At 41.8% G+C, this 12,347-nt stretch overlaps 1 protein-coding gene across 6 annotated transcripts in view; it reads right to left on the bottom strand.

The window, feature by feature from the left end:
• The window catches only part of LOC127388327 (contactin-4), a 287,077-nt gene that overhangs the window by 22,629 nt on the left and 252,101 nt on the right, over nucleotides 1-12,347 (bottom strand). The window lies entirely within an intron of this gene.

Raw genomic sequence — 12,347 nt, 5'->3', positions numbered from 1 at the left:
ATTTGTCATTTCAAGTAAGGAATAATCTATTGTCATTGCAAAACTAATGGCCATCTTACAGAGAAGGTTAATCAGATACAGGACAAATCATATCTAATCTTTGATAAATTATAAGTCACTTGAGGATCAATCATGGTTCTTGTAACACAAGCCATAGGTAATTGTGCAGACCTAAGGTCATGAAGGTTGCCGTGCAGTCCCCCAGCCTAGTGCCCAACAGCTTATACCCCTTTGGACAGTTCAGCCTGCTGAGATAGTTGATTTATGGGGCTTTGACAGATGTTTTGATACTAATGGCCATAAATAAGAAACTTCCCAGGAGAAGCAGAGCAGCAGTAAGATGATATGCAGGTCCCCATCGTAAGAAGGGCATAGAGCTCTTTGAGCAAGTCTAGAGGAGGGAGGCAAAAGTGATCAGAGGACTGGAGCACCAGGACTTACTCCCTTACTCTAACTTTTCTCTTTCCTAATGTACAATCCTTTTTTGTCATTCCTCCCTCCACCTCTTGGCAGAACTCAACAAAAACAAACAAAAAAAATCTTGACAGAAAGCGGGCTGTCAAGATTCACAAATATTAGTAAGTACCAAACATATGTGTTTATTAAAGAGTCTGAATCTCCATCAGAACACAAAATTCAAGATAAAACCCTGGAGAACAACCTGGGGAGTTTCCCACTGAAGCTCATGGCTGTGTTGTTAGGGAAAACACCCACCTCCATTTTCACCATGGAGTGTCTGTCTCTTGCTGTTATTCCAACAGCTCATCTGCTGGGTGGGTTGCTGTAGCCAGCCTGTGAATACCTTTAACCTAAGTATTTCTCTAAAGCCACATCTGCTCCTACTATTTTATAATTAGATTATAATTAGTGGAAGATTTCACAAATAGTTCCCATAGAGAAATGACTCTACCACACAAAGGAAAGATCTAAAATTCCCAAGCTACTTACAACCTACACTAGAAAGAAATCTGGGCATTCTCAAGTCCCTCAGGAAATGACATCCAGACAACAAGACATAATTAAGAAGCTGTTATGCAGTGGGCAGGATGAGGTATGGCAATCTGCAGACAGGCAGGGCAATAAATTATGCAAATTACATCAAAAACTGTATTTTCAGTTTAAAAAAACTCCTGTCAGGACAGCTCAAAATGTAAACCTCAAATAAAAAAGTCAAACTTTTAAATAAACTAAACCTTTAGAAGAAAAATGTTGCTGCCACTGGAAGCATCCGATTTTCTTCCACTTCAAATTATCTGAAACTAAACTTGAAGTAACTGTTTAAATAAAATGCTGTTTCAACATGTGCCTGCAGCCCCACAGGCCTGCACGTGGCTCCTGTGAGGGCCAAGCACAGCAGGGGAGCCAGCCCGATACACATGAGGTTGAATATTTAAGACTTGGAATCACCACCAAAATGTGAACAATTAAGCTTAACAGAATTCCATCAAAAAGAGAAATAGGTAAGAAAAGGAGGGGGCAGAGTAGAGAGCGGGAGCAAGGTGGCTCTGGGGGATGAAGGCCAGGATGAGCCCAGACCTCCGGGTGAGAGGGAATAAACCAAGCTCTCCTCCTCATGTTCTGTCTGACCTTGAGCAAGTCATTAAAAGTCTCTGCTGCCTTATTTGCCCAGCCTATAAAGTGGAAATAAGACCTTCATTTTAAACTGTTTTGTCTTCTTATACCACTGTGCACAACAGATATTTTTATTTAAGAATAACTTTTTCTTGGAACCCTGTTGAGACTTCCACGTTACCACAGGCAAGACTGAAGCCCAAACATCTGTTTCTGAACAGATCAAGCAACAGTAAGAACAGAACCAAAAGACAAAACCTTGAAAAAAATATTTCTGGGCCACAAAGATTTATTTCCCAGTGAAGGCAAGATGGCTCAGTGTCCTGTTCCAATTAATGATTGACACGGTAAGAAAGCAAACCCTTCTTCTGAGGGACGTACTCGTTGGTGTCCTGATGTTACAGGAAGGGCCAGGATGGAGGCAGAATCACATGTGAAATTAAAATAACAACCTGCAAGACCTTCCCATCATTAGAACTTGCTCAAGATCCCCAGCTCCTACTCAACTGAAAAAATATTCAACACAGCATCATTAAAAAGCATCCTTGATATTTCTCCTGTTACATGGCATTTTACTTCAAATTAGCCAAAAGTTTTTCTCACGTAAATAATTCCAAAACAAGAATCAAGATCCAATTTGTGCAGATACACACTGAGAAGAGGAGGAACAAACAGCACGTCAGCACTACCACCTCTCCTTTCAGCCTGGTTTCAGAGGGGGCTGAGTTTGGCCCCAAGCACAAAGCTGTGATAGTCGTGGTCTAAAATATTTCTCCCCGACACCCCCACCCATGGCTGGGTGCTGCAGGGAATGATGTTCATCCTCAGCTGCACCAAACAGTTGAGTTGCCAGGACTAATGGATTCAGACTTGAATTTTTAGACTTTCTACTGTGCACTTGGACAGAAAAGGAACTGAGGTTTTCACTGGTGAAATACTGCTGACTTTCTAAATAAGCCCAAGTAAAATTATTACTGAGATATATTTGCAATGAAGCTAGAAGAAAACCTAGTACTAAAACCTAGAACTCTGATCACTAGTTCTTCACTTTAAAACTCCAAACATAATGAAAGCAAAATTCATATTATAAACATGTGTGCGACAGAGAGAACCAACCCAAGCCATGGCAAGGCAATTCAGTGACAAAACTTCCTTCTATTTCAGAGTCAACCGGCTTTTGATCCATCATCATTCATATTCATGTTGTGTTCCCAAATCACTGGCTTGAATGCTGTGACACAGCACACCTAGAACTTGACCTAGAACACCTACAAGTGTCTGGTATTAAACTCTCTCTGCCATCATGATCTGGAGATTAAGAGAAGAGACAGCAGTCTCCACATTAACTTCGACAGGATTGCTCATAATCCTACTTAAATTGCATTAGAAGGGGGAACAATCAGGTCCCAGAAGTCCCTAATATTCCAAGCACCTCCTCATCACTGTTCAGCAGCACTTTTGTTACTCTCTGATGTGTCAAAACCCATCACTCCTGGTCTTTATCCATGTGCCATTTGGCTATTATTATCATCTGATAAGCAACTTTGAGGAACCTGTTGGCAATCCAGCTAGACTCGGAGAGAAAAAGTCACAACAGCTCAAAACCTCAGAAGTTTGGTTCTGCTAAGCTGCTTCCAAAAATGCTTCGGAGAAAATACACAAAAGGACTGATATATCCCCAAGTACTGTCCCAGATTCTTTCCCTCAACACTCTTAACACTTTTTCCTCCTACGACAGAAAATGTGCTCTCTAAACACTTCCTCTGTATCTTTGATGTTAAAAACACAGCCTTCAGGCCAGGCTGTTCTCAGACACTGTTTTCAAGGATATAAAGTTCTGAGAGTAAGAGAATCATTCTCACTTTCCCCCTTTATTCTCCCACATGGCTTCTTTCAACTTTTCCTGACTCATGGACCAGCACTTTCTCAACACATCTATCTCATGTTCAGATCAGCATCTCACTATCCCAGCTCACTCAAACTGACTGTGATGTGGAGAGAAGCAGCTCTAGGGAGATCTGCTCCCTTCCAAAACAGGACCTACGCTACACATGCTCAGTTTTCTCTGGTGTATTGTTTTCTATTAGAGTATGGCCTTGATTTACCCAAGATTTATGGGATCCCCATGAAACTCATGTTTGGAAGTTCAATCCACTGCATGCTTTGGAAAAGGACAACCTGCATTCTCAGGGATCTTCTGCCTAGGCTAAAGTCCTCTGTGACAGGGAAATGGGTGGAAAATGTGAAGTCCAACACATTCCCCTTCTTGTGAATTTGTTACTGTCTTAAGTCTGGTATTAATTTCCAGTTAAAAATTCTTCACTTGCAAAATTAACTATTAGATACAACAGTTTGATGCTTGTTTTATATACAATCTCATACATAAACACACAGACATTTAATAAAATGTCCTACATTTCTTTTGATTAAAATTTCTACCTGAAGTCCCTGACCTATGGTTTCATTTTAACTACTCTGGGTTTTCATTTGTATTCAAAAGCTGAAAAATGTTTTAACCTTTCTGAAATGCAGCATGTTAAAATAAATTGAAGCAAGTTGATGAAAAGTGTTAATTAACTTGCTTTCATCTCATTAAGAGTCTGTGTTTAACCTAGAGGTCATCTCCTCTTTCAGCTGATGTGTGGATTTGATCTTCAATGATGAGCTCAACAATCCAGTCTCCTATTGATGATGCAGAACTCCTGAACCTCTTGCTTTTTTTGGGAGAGGACAAGGAAATTCCTAAAACAAAAGCACTGAGCTTCTGAAGGAATTACTCTAAACCTTTTCTGTGGTGGGAGAGGCTGGGCTGCACTAATACTGGCCCTGCAATATGCTGTGGATTTAAAATGAAAATATAGAACAAAAAAAATTACTCATTTTCCCCCATTGCCACAGGGTATACAGACATAATGATTGAACTTTTCTTTAAAAAAAGAGGGGGTTTTCCACATTATGTGCTGAATCAGACACATTTATAAACATCAGGCACTTGCTCCTGCCTTGACTTCCTGTAGTTAACAATTTTAAGCCCCCTGATGTGCCTGAAGGTTGGCTGGGGGTTGGAGGGACACAGAAGAGAAAGGGGAAGGTAGTGGGGAGGGAAGTGGGAGGAAGAACTTGCTGCATTTACCATGATCCAGAGCAAGTATTTCACACTGACTGGCACTCTCTACATCAGGATCAGATAGACAAAGTACCTGGAGAAGCTGCTCTGTAAGAGTCAATATATTTGTATTCCTGCTTTTAAAAATATAACTCTAATAAAGCTAGAGGTACGTCCAAAATTGGCAAGAGAGATAGGCTGGAGATCTATGCTTTTTAATATCAAGCTCTTCACCAAGACGACTTTTATCATGTTAATGGCTAAATCACACTGATTGTAAAACAGCCAAAATGAGGCAATTAGTAAGGCTGGTGACAGTCACAGAGATGGAAACGCATGAGGTTTTCAGTGCAAGCCAGATGGATATCTTCAATATATTTCTTATTGTCTGCTTGTGGTAATAAGTTCAATTAAGCTGAATCAGTACTACAGAAGACCCTTTGAATTGCCTGAAAAAAAATTAATTGTCTGCTGCAAATTTAATGAAACTTAACAGTGTTATGTTTACAAGTTTTATTTGTTATGATCAGTAAGTGTTTACAAGAAAAAAACCCTAACTTACTTAATTCAACTAGCCCTAAGAGCAAACCAGTGGTATTGTGCAGCTTATTTCAGTTCTGTTCCTTTGCCATTTACTGGTTTTGTCCTTGGCATCTGCCTTGACTTTTTTTCCTCACAAGTAAGAAAGCAACAGTTCATGCAGTGCTGTTCACTTGATGGGCTGCTGGGAGTGAAGTCTCACTCAACAATATGACCACAAATCTGTGCTAAAACAAGTCCCCAAAGGGGCTGATGGAAATGCCTGGTGATGGGCTGGTCCCCCTGCTGTGACCCTCAGCACTGTGCAGACCAGGTCCCCAGCCTTGCCCAGCACAACACAGCCAACAGCCCGTGGCTCTCATGGTGGAGTTCATGCTCTCCAAAGCATTCACCAAGCAAAAGCAAAAGGCATGTCTGAGCAGACCCAGGGAGGGGTGGCTTTGGGGAGGGCTCCATGGCAGACGAGGCATCTGCTTCTCATTTCGACACTCCTGTCATCTCAGAATGATTACAACCTTTTAGCTTCAATTAACTGTCAGAAAAATGGCAATGCTGACATGACACACAGCTATGTCATCTTCCCTGGGGTGCTGTGGGGCTGACCTGATTTTTCTGATGACCTCAGGATCTCAGCTGAACAGAGCTGGGAGAAAACCCTTCATGTTTCCCAGATCCAGGTGTATCAGGAGAGGCACCTGCCAGCTCTGAAACACTGAGCTGAGCTCCTTCCAGCTGCAGAAAGCAATTTGGATAGACATCCTGTAATAACCTTAACTGAGGTTTGCAGTTGGAAATGAACATGTCAGTTGCCTGAAACTACAAAATACTTGATTAAACCTTGGGTTTGAAGTGCCATATGGAGAAGAGCTCCTTCAAAGCGGGAAGGACCCTGAGGTACTTACTGGATACCAGCCCCATCACCAGCTTCTACTTGAAGTTTTTCCACTCAGGGTTTGTTAAGGAGATCCAGCAAAGTGCAGCCTGAAGGGCTGGGGCTACCACAGCTGAGGGGGAGGGAGGAGCAGATGCGGTGGCTGCACAGCTCTCGTTTATAACTGTGCCTTTTGTGCAGCACTTTGGATGATAATTTCACTGAAACCTAGCAAAAGACCCTTAATTGTGTCCTAGAAATAATTGGTGTCAGTGGAAACAGTCCAATTAGAGATGAATATATTCCTTTACAATTTTACGGCCAGATTACTGCTTTTATCGCCAGGTGTTAAAATCAAGCATTTGCTACTGGTTGTGAGTTAGAAGTCAAGAAAGATTTCCAAACTCCAAATTAAGTTTCATTTCCTAAACATGAGAATAGAGCAACACATACTCCGGGATAAATCAGTGCTCACATAGTTCTGTGACTCTAATACTCTTTTGCCTATAAACCCAATTTAGAGATTCTGCAGAACAACAGTTTGTACTCAGAATTGACTTCTTGAAATTTTTTAACACAATATATTAAACCTGATAAAGAACATTCATTTATGTCTGGACTACATATAAAAACTGTGTCTGAAAAAAAACCCACTTTAAGAATAAGAAAACTTCTTTTGACTTTTTAGGAGTTCTGAGTCTTCAGTAAGTGTAGAAAATCTTGGCTCTGCTACCAGCCAAGCACACAGCTCGTGTGCTATCCAGCATAATAATAAAAAGCCCATAATATATGGACAGCCCTAAAGTGCTGCTGTGGGATTATTACTTTACATTCTGCCTCTCTTTTTAAAATTATATTTTGTGCTTTCAAGACCAGGTGTTATTTAACCAGGTCCTTTCTTAAGGGCTAAGGAATAACCAATATGAATTTAAATTAGATTGAACTGAACTGTGAGGAGAGAAAATTAAAGACCTTGCATGACCTTAAACACTGCTGGATGGAGACAGACCTCAGGAAGAGTGGCAGAGGGGCTATTTGTGTTTCAAAGTAACTAACCACTAAACCCAGGACATATGGGTGCATTATATGGAAAAAGCCTGCAATAGCTTTCTGGGACAGCTTTCCATATGAGCAAAGCAGCAGCAACATATCTGGCAGGGGGAAAATCAGGGAAGTATAGAGAGGGTTTCTGGTCATGTGGACAGTGTTTAAATGGGTTGACAGATTTAAGTGTCTGCTGCATTTTTCCCTTGGTTAATGTAAAACACACCAACATCTTAATGTATGGCTTACTCTCCCTCTTGGGAAAAGAGATAATCCCCCATCCCAAGCAACTGATGTCCCAGTTACTCAGAGGTAGTGAAGACACAGCTGAAAATAGCTGGTAAAATTCATGGCACTATAGTTACTTGCATTCACTGATTAAAGAAGCAAGAAAAGGACACTCATCAAATACACACAATCCTTGCTAAAAGACAAGCATTTGCTACAGCTGCAAAGTGAAACCATTGCACAGCTCCTCCACAGCCTGATCCCTGGTGTACACCCTACCAAGGACAAACCCTGGTAATGCCCCAACACCTCTGCAAGGCCAGCTGGCTATAGTCCAAAAAAACTGTGTGCATTTTTGAGTAGGAGAAAATCAGAGTGATTAAACATCCCCTTTTTTATTGCTGGAGTCAGGAAGGGCACGATTGGAGAAGGAGCTCGTGGGCAGGCGAGTCCAGCACTTGCTGATGTCAGCAGTGCCAAGGGCCCCAGTGTGAGATTTAAGGCTGGCACCAAAGCCACAGCAGAGTCAGCAAGTCCAGCCCTGGTATGCAGAACCACTGTCTGCAACCAGGAAATAAAAATTACTTCTAAGTATAAACCAATAAATAAATAGACACACACCCCATCCTACTGGTGGAAATAATTTTGTAAGGAACAGACAATGCTGATCTAAACCATGTATGATAACACTCTGGAGGCACACTGAAGGCATTATACCAAATTGTCTTTAACACAGTTACAGGGGAATATGATGAGGTCTTCAAAGGTAAAAAGATGGACACGTGACTGAAGTCACTGCTGCGAGAGGCAGGTGTCCCATGAGGAGCACTGCTGGTGCACACACACCTGCAGCAGCCTCGTGCTGCCCAGCTCCAGAGGGCTGATGGGCACCAAGGTACTAAAGTGACCTCACCCAACCCAAGACCATTACACATCAATAGAAAAGGAGGTGGAAGCAATTCTGCTTGATTGCATGTGTGCTGAATTACGTGGAAATTAATCCACAAAGGACTTGAAGGAACCCTGCACCATGTGTTCTCAGCCACGTTCAAAACAAAACTTCTGCAACACACAATAGAGGACAGATGGTCAGTCATTAGAGAGGCACATCTCTCCATGGCTGTGTACCTGTGGAGCTGCAGAACTAAATTCTTTTCACTTCTTTATGGGCAGCCTCATACTCACAGTCTCTGAAGATGTTATTCCTCATCTACTAAACCAACCCACGGCAGCATAAACCCACCCTAGCCCCACGGATGCGAGGCAAGCGCAGCACACTTGCCAAAGAACATAGTGCAAAACTATCAAGTGATGTCAGCACGGGCCAGAAAGGCCATCACGTCCCACCAACACAGCCTGTACAGAGCAAGAAGGCTGCACCCACCCTCATCAGCTCAGCACTGCCTCTGAACTATGAGCCCAGCTTCTTTCAAAGCACTAGAATAACACGGTAGAAATTGCAGGTTTAAAGGCAATAACATTTGAAGTCTTTGAAAAGTTCCCTGATAATGGACCAGAATTTACAGTATTTAATCAATCGTTTCAATTTGAAATGCAATACACCAACATTCACACAAAGGAACAGAGCTGGAATAGAAAATATGCAATTCTATAAAAAATAATTTGGATCACTGTGCTGGACAAAATCAAGACTATCAGTCTATTCAAGCGTGAGGAAAAAATAACCTGCTGACATTATCTTTGTAATCTTTTTCTGCTAAAGTGCCATGGAGAGCAGCTAACAAAAGTTCTCTCTTGCTTTTCCTGCCTTGAGCCCTCCCATGACAGTCCAAATGAGACAAGCTAATGGCAGCAGGAAAATGTTAGAGATGCATCATAATGAAACAGGCAAATAAAGTCATTGGAACTTGCCCTTCTCAGAGATGCCACGATGTGACTGGAATTGCCGTAGCTCCCAACAGGAACAGAAAGGTTCAGACTCTACCAGGCGTTCACCAAACTCCTTCTGTCCATGCAGGACCATGCCACAAAGCTCTGGGGTTAAGCTGAATTATCAAATTTATAGATAGATGCTGCTCAGGAAACTTCACTTAGTTTAGTCATTGCTACTGAAGGGCACAAGCTGGGATGTTGGCACCAGAGCCTCTCCTTGTGCTTCCCATGTTCAGAACTTTTATTGCCATGTCTTGAAATGAGCTTCCTATTTCAGAGCTGCCACTATTAGCCAATTTATATCACTAAATTAAATACAAATAAAGGCATATTATACAGTCTATGCCTGCTTATACTGTTTGTCCTGGTACTTACAAAGTCTGTTATCATTACGTGTTGGAAGAATTGAACACTTAGCCTCAAGTACAGGAAAAACAGGAAAAAAAGATGGAAAATCAATATTTATATACTACATGTAAACACACATCATGTTTTACATAGCTCTGAACACTGTCTGCAGGATTCTTCTCTATCCTTACAAATTCAATCCTGCTTTTTAATGTAAAGGTCAAACCCTACATGCAAGTTTGCAAGATTCCAGGTCTCAGAGGCCAGAGCAGTTCCCATTTAGCACCAAACAACAGAACAAACCCAAACCACAATCCCACTGGTTCAGAAAACCACCGAGGTTCACCAGCTCTGACAACAGTGTGTTAATACACAGCCCTATGGGCACCTGTCAGAATGTCATATTTTTTTAAGCTGTCTACTCATGCATAATATGATTATTTATTCATCCCTCTCTGGTTGTTTGCCAGAGATTTATTTTAAGCTCCTTGGTTCTGGTGTAGCAGATATTCTCCTCCTCCTCTCATCCTTGCCTACACTGTCTTTGACAGTGTTGGTACCTCTCCCTGAGAGAGAAAGAAAATTAAAAAGAGAACCTGCAATATTAATGGAAGAACACTAGAAGGTTAGAAAAAATGCTTTCTGACCTTCACAGGTTTTTGCTCCATGACACGAGTTAGAAAAGAATATAAGCATATCTTAAGGTCAAACAACTCATCAACTGATAAATTAGCCTTTTTGTACACCACAAAACTGAGGTAAAATAAGGTGTTCAGTCATATTTCTGTCAAAACTTGCCACTGTTTTACCTAGGGCAGAGAAACTCAAGCATCTCAGTATAAAATCCAGTGTTTTACACAGTTCATTTGGAGTTCAGAATAGTTTCTGCTCTTTTATACTTTTTATGGGATAGACTTTGAAATTGCATTTCTCGGTTTGCTGTTAATATCCACATCTCGCGCTTAAGAGTTTATTCTCTGCTTCATGCACATGTGTTGCTCCCATTAATGCTAATGCAATTGAGTTAAAATGCAGCACTGAGGGAGAAAAAAGCACTTGCTAATCCTTTATAACCTTACTGCAAAGAAAAGTGATTTGTAAACCACGTGAACCCAAGGATCAGGTAGAAAAGCTGCTGCCTATTGTGCTCCGAGCAGGGGCTACTCCTTGTGCTCTGTGAGGAAGAAAGGATCAGCCCTCAATTCCAGAAGTGTGACTCTTCCGTAACAGACACAAAACACTATTTTTAGCTACTGGCTTTTTCACTGTGGTACAAGTGGTCCCTGGACTGCAGACTCTGATTTGACCCCCTCAGTGCCTTGCAGCTCTCTGAAAACAGGATGTCCTCAACTGTGCCCAGTGACAAAAACCTGGTGCCTCTGGCCACGAGCTGGTGCCACCTCCTGCAGCCCCTGGGGAGCCCAGGGAAGGACCCTGGGGCTGTGTTTTACCATTTTGCTCTCCAGTTTTGCTCTGGGGCACACAGCAGCTGACTGACCTTTTTAATAACAGACAAGGTCTTTTCTACATTTGTTTCCCCCGAGCATTGCTTCCTTAGCTACTTGCTGTGGGTGCCTCCTTAGGACAACACAGATGAAGAAAAGGCAGAGTCAGCTCACACAGACCTCATGCTGATCTTCCCTTCTCTCTCCTTTTGCTTGCAGGGCAAATGCCACACAAGCTGTTCATGTCAGCTCTAAACCTGAGGAACGCTTGGTGTTGATATGCTCCAGCACTCCTTGACAATAAATACCTACCCCCAGCCCTCCACCCCCTTGCTGTGAGGGAAGCAGAAGGGCCACAAAGCACAACCCCAGGAACATCCCATCTAACTAAAGTCCCTCACCGGACAGCTAAGCCAGAGGCAAACCTTTTGCTCAAATAAAACCTGCTGCTGTACCACTGTCACCTGCAGTCTGTTTAAAAGGGGCTCATCAGCTTTCTCAGCACTTGCCTGAGCCTGACAACACTTGCTCAAATGTGCTCTGCCTATAAAAAACATGGATTAAAACTTCCATTGAAACATTTTAAAGTATTCCCTGTATACCATAAAAATAATCGACGGGGAGAGACTCCAGCTGAATACTATCCATCAATGTCACTATCTGGGAGAATTCATACTGACAGCATCAGGGCTCTGTGATTGATTTATTGCTTTGTAATGAATCTGTCCTGATTTGTTATCCAATGTAGGTTTTTCCCCAAATAAGGAGGAGAGAGATTATAAGTGCAATAATCTGTTCATGACCTGTAATAATCCATCAGACATTGGACTCTCAAGCCAAAAATTAATTTAAGACATTTGTCAGTGTCTCTCATTGTTTATCAAATTATTACTTTCAGTACTTTTGTCAAACATTGTAGCTTTTGCTTTTGAAAAAAGTATTTGACAGAAAAATCCTGAACACACATGAATAAACACTTGGAATTCCTGAAATGCAGAAATTCAGCCCTGGAGAAGAAACAATGAAATTAAATCAGAGTTTGTGCATCTTTTAAAAAATTATGACATTGAATTGCAAGGCTGGAACTCTTCCATCATTCTACAACAAGAAAAGATGTATTCATGGGGTCAGAAGGTTCTTAAAAGACAACAGAAGTTTAGGAATAACCAGAATAGATGACATTGGACACCACCACATCTCAGCAAGCTGAGGGCAACACTTCTCCACAGGTACACCAGGGCTTTATGCACGTCCTGTGCAAAACTGAATTGCAGGAAACAGCTGGCTGTGGAGACACCAA

This window comes from Apus apus, chromosome 9 (assembly GCF_020740795.1).
Source record: "Apus apus isolate bApuApu2 chromosome 9, bApuApu2.pri.cur, whole genome shotgun sequence".
Lineage (NCBI taxonomy): Eukaryota > Metazoa > Chordata > Aves > Apodiformes > Apodidae > Apus > Apus apus.
The sequence above is the reverse complement of the archived record's forward strand: the minus strand, read 5'-3'. Positions and strand labels throughout refer to the sequence as shown.